Source organism: Haliotis rubra, unplaced genomic scaffold (genome assembly GCF_003918875.1).
Source record: "Haliotis rubra isolate DU_JTF1 unplaced genomic scaffold, ASM391887v1 Scf248, whole genome shotgun sequence".
Lineage (NCBI taxonomy): Eukaryota > Metazoa > Mollusca > Gastropoda > Lepetellida > Haliotidae > Haliotis > Haliotis rubra.
The window spans coordinates 1,385,670-1,390,731 of NW_025766536.1; positions in this window are offsets into that span (position 1 = coordinate 1,385,670).

A 5,062-nucleotide genomic window follows, 5' to 3' on the forward strand; every position below is an offset into this window, starting at 1 on the left:
CCTCGACTACCGTCGAAGTCCATTATGTGCTGGGTAATGATACTGGATTATCTCAACATTTTCTCCCCTTCACAAAGACAAATGTGAAGGATAGTTCTTCGTTATAACATAATTTGTACAGATCTGCTCCATGCCTGTACCCAAGGATGCATGTCAAACACAATCCCATGACCATTATTAGCTGCATGCATTACTAGTGCTTCTCGCCGTATATATCCTGATTGTCGATGTCCCTTAATTATCTGTGCGCGGAGGACCGCTTGCTCACTTCTACATTTCCTCCCGCTCAGTTTACAATAAATGATAACACCTTATCAGTCATCATCCAATAAAGATACAGGTTGGCACCTTCCCTGGATGGGGCAGGTCAAAACACTTCTCTATGTCCCTCCTTTGCTGTGCATGCACCACAGGCTTCTATAAGTGTTGTCCTTCCCTATTGAGTTGAAATTTTCCTAAGTTTCATCAGACAAAATGTCTCTGACTCCTCGCCACCCAATCTACCATGATGCAGGCCTCTAAAGATGGGAGTGTTCAATCTAGTATACAATTTTGAGTCTGACTCCCACCTTGTCTGAAGGGAACACATGTAACATCAGCTTAGAGAAATTCAACGGATTTCAATATCCTAGAAAGTAATTGTGTGTGTAAAAAGGAATGGCCTGCTTTCCTATATGTCCCATACGGACTTTAACTCTTTACCTGGTCAAGGTTAATGTGCCTTGGTAGTATTTGTATATAGGTGAGATGTGAGGCCGATTTTTTAAATATATTGAAGAATCTACGTTATTCCCTAATGACTTGAAATTAATCAGATATCGGCTTAGGGAAATGCTGCATTTCTTGAAAAAATTCTCGTACCAACCGTAAACAAAATACATCAGATAAATATTTATGTGGGGTTCGAATCATATTTTGAAAAACTGTAATAGATCTTAAGTGCCAAGTTCTTTTTATTTTCTAAAAGTCACTGTGCTATTTAGACATAGATAATATGCATGCCATATATACAGTAGAGACAACTCATGACCCTCCCATGTTAAAAATTCCGGGTGAACATTTAGGTAGTGACAAACGTTGACAGGTCCATTAGTATAAATATATCTATTATTGTTCTGTCAATGTGTGGCCACAACTCATGAAACAACACAACAACAAATGAAAACCTTTAACGCCAACAATAAATCCAAACATGCACGCGCAATCCTCCAACAACCATGATTTTGTCCCAAATGCAGTATGATCATGTACTTATATCACTTTAATGCGCTGTTCTCCAAATGGTTTTATCATTAATGAACAAGGCACACAGGATTCTACTCCAGAATATCCTTCCTCGTCTTTCTGAGGAAGTTCAGTCATAGTTTGGGATGTTTCTCACATGATTGTGACATGTTAAGGATCTGCTTAATGCTAATGGTGGGCAATTCCCCAAGTGAACTTTGATCCGGGGAGGTTGGATCCTATTGTCGTTCCTCATGTTGACAATCACACTCTAGACTCAGAGAGTACATGGATGATGTAACGCCAGGACTTCACCTGTTCATCCTAAAGAACAACTCTTTATCCAAAACACTGCTGTGGAGTAATCGAAACCGCCAGCCATGAGTCTCTATGGTTGATGTATGACAAACAACTTTTATTATATATGATGCGACGTTTCTAAAAGGGATTCTATAACACCGTTGTCAAGCAAGAGGTATATAATAAAGCAAAGCTGTTATCCATAAATATTCTTACTTTCTTATTAGGTCACCAACTTCTAAACCAATCAAACAGATAGTCCTGCATCGAACCATTTACAAATATTTCGAATTTCATAGTTCATCGCGTGCAGTAAGGAGAGACCCTTGTACAGAACTTGAGGAGATCAAACAAGCATTACAGAAGGAAATGGCACGGAAGTACTCATGGTTGTTCCATAAACGTCTTGTGGTGGGTATGAAATCGAAGCGGTTGTGTCGTCATCCGTAAATGGGCGTTAAGCATTACTGACTCCAAACTCTTGTGAACACCCTATATTACCCTCGCGACAAACGCCATCATCTAATGTTAGCGATAAAACCTTATCAACGTCATAGTTTCATGCAGTATTCATTTTCATAAATTAACTCAATTGGGCTCGGCATTTCATTGCAATAAAGCCGTGAATTCGTTAATTCTGGTGCTTTAACAACATTTGTTCCTTTTGATATGTGTCCCATTTTGCACAGGTCCACTATATCATGATTACTGATTTATCATCACAGCCCCTGAATATCCTAAAAAGCACTTTGGGTGCCTAACCTTTTCTCTATGCATATATGTATCAAATACTATTCTCTATATAGTTTTAAACGATCTCGTTCAAACAACCCACCGAAAACGTCATTGTTTTCGTACCAAAGACGTAAGCGCCATAGATATAATGTGCTTTAACATCTGACGTATTAATGTTATTACAATGAACCATTCCACTTCTTCGCCACACCGTCTATTTATATATACCTGCAGTGGGCAATCCAAAAGGAAACGAAAATGCAATTAAGTAAGTCTCAGGATTTCCAACTGGCACTGATAAGTGCCCACTCAAAGAGTAAACTTCTTCGTATCAGAGAGTCAGCTTGATCTCTGCGGGTACTTGGAGCACAAACAAGCCTACATAGCAAATATAGTAAAGATATACAAAATACCTGATTTTGCACGAAGATAAATGATTCATTGTCTTAATCAGAGGATAAGCAAAATATTAATAACAGATGTAACAGTCGTTCTCTTTGGATCTTCAACAAATCATCATGCACTTGTAATGGCTATTTTGCCTGGCCTGCTTTTTTGTAAGCGTGGCGTTCAACTCTGAACATTGATACTAAACATATATGGTACGTCCAACGCTCTGTTCACTTTGCATCAAATGGTATAGTACTGGGCATGGAATCTCAAATTCCTGATCGTCTCTTAGCTGCAGAACGTCAATCCAAAATTATTTACTTCTGAAATACATAATAATTTTCACCTCTTCAAAACATACACACACAAAAAGATGAAGCCTTACTATAATACACTGGTGAAGATCCGGGTTAGAAATGATCTCACTCAAACCCAAGGTCTTACAGGCGACTAATGGGATCGGGTGTTCAGGCAGTTGTCTTTGGTTGACACATGTCAACAAAATCTACTAATTTGTATATTGATTGCGTAGATCGATAGTTCTCACTTTGATTGTTCATCCTCACTATTTCACTTTTATACAGACACCATTTAGCCGAATACTGTTTAGTGTATGGCGTTAAACCACAACCAACTCCAACAAACACAACGTAATATACCGTTAATATCGGTCACCCCTTCACCTTTTATTGAGAGGGGTGGGTGTGTGGGATGTGTATTATGGGAGGGGGACACAAACCATTATTGGTATTGAGTATATGTGACATTGTGGGCTGTATGTTACGCCTCTGCATGGTAATGGTCACGACATTCATATATGAAGGTATATATTGTCCTATAAACTGTCTGCGTACTTACAATATAATGCTTAGGTGAGTCAATATAGATAACTAGCTGCCAGTGTGTTTGGGGAGGTGACATTATTCCATTAGGTGACTAACTCCTGATTTTACCGATCACTAACCAGGAAGAAAGTATAAGCACACCAAACAATGCAGGAAGCTACACATACTTTATATATTCATTGCTCCTTCTTCATGCTAATGACATTAATATTGGATCTGACACTATGATTTGTCAAACATACTGCCTATGGGTATTATGACACCACAGATTATGATCGATCTAAACCAGTCTAATGTCAAAAGCTTCGGAGTCCAGTCAGTCAGTATTTGCAAACATGCCTTATTAGAACATTTGCAGCATATGTGGCACATATAAATGCTGTAAGTGCAGAATTAAAAATGATGGCAGGCTATTTGACAATATTTGTTTTAGTAAATTAATTTCATCAAACACCTCTTGAATTCACAAAAACATCTCTTTTACAACTTCTTGGAGCCTTATTTGAAAAGACGCTTCAAAATCAAAAAGTCACTAAAGCCTGTGTCTAAAGTTGTAAAGTAAACATTGCATCTATTTTAGTTCTGATGAAAAACACTGGCGCTGCTATTTACCATTAGCTCAAAAAGAATAGGTTTCATGAAAATCTCCACGTATAACCTTCATGTAGAAATTTGATACTTCGCTCGTGACAAAATTGACATTTAAATCTTTTGGCCGAAACACATTTTACATACTGACAACATCATAGATAAAGATCTAGATAAAGCAGAGTCAATTCACATCACCAGGAGTGTCCTTATGAATCCACAACGAGTGCCATCCATTTCAACAAAAGGATTCAGCATCCACTATATGAAGAATTAATGTATACCAAATAAGAGTGAGTGAGTAAAGATTTTAAGTCACATCGGCAATTACTCTGTACCATATCGTGACTAAACTAGTCTGCAACTCATGATAAATACATTTGTATAACCTTGTGAACAAAGAGTAAAGTAAAATTCACGGATTACTGGCTATCCAATCTAGATCAAGGAAAATCAAGGAAAATCAATCTCCCTGTATCTATAAAAATCCTAAAAACACATCGAAATTCTATCAATCAAGTCAGTTTCTTATTTAAAAAACAATAAATAGATCAGAACTGATACTTTTAAGGTTGAACTTAAAATATGTATACCCCCTTGTGGATCTAGCATTATGAACAGTCGTTGTGAGATACATTGACACACAATATTTAACGAACAACCCGTTTGACGTAGGGAAGTGTTGAAACCTACCAGAATATCAGGCCTAAAAAAGTTTAAGCAAACTGATGCATTAAAAGGTTAAGAGGGTGTAAAAGATCTTCTGATGTTTTAACTTTTAAAATATGACGGATAACCCTGGGTCACATATGGTCTTCATCTGGGTGTTATATCAAGTTAGTCATGAGGGAGAGTTATGATACTAAGGACGGTTTCACCCAGTTCCGTAAAGACATGAATCTACCTATATTAGCATTACTAAGAATAATCCAGTTTGATACTCGTTTTAAATGAATAAATAAGTTTCAGCATTCGCTGCA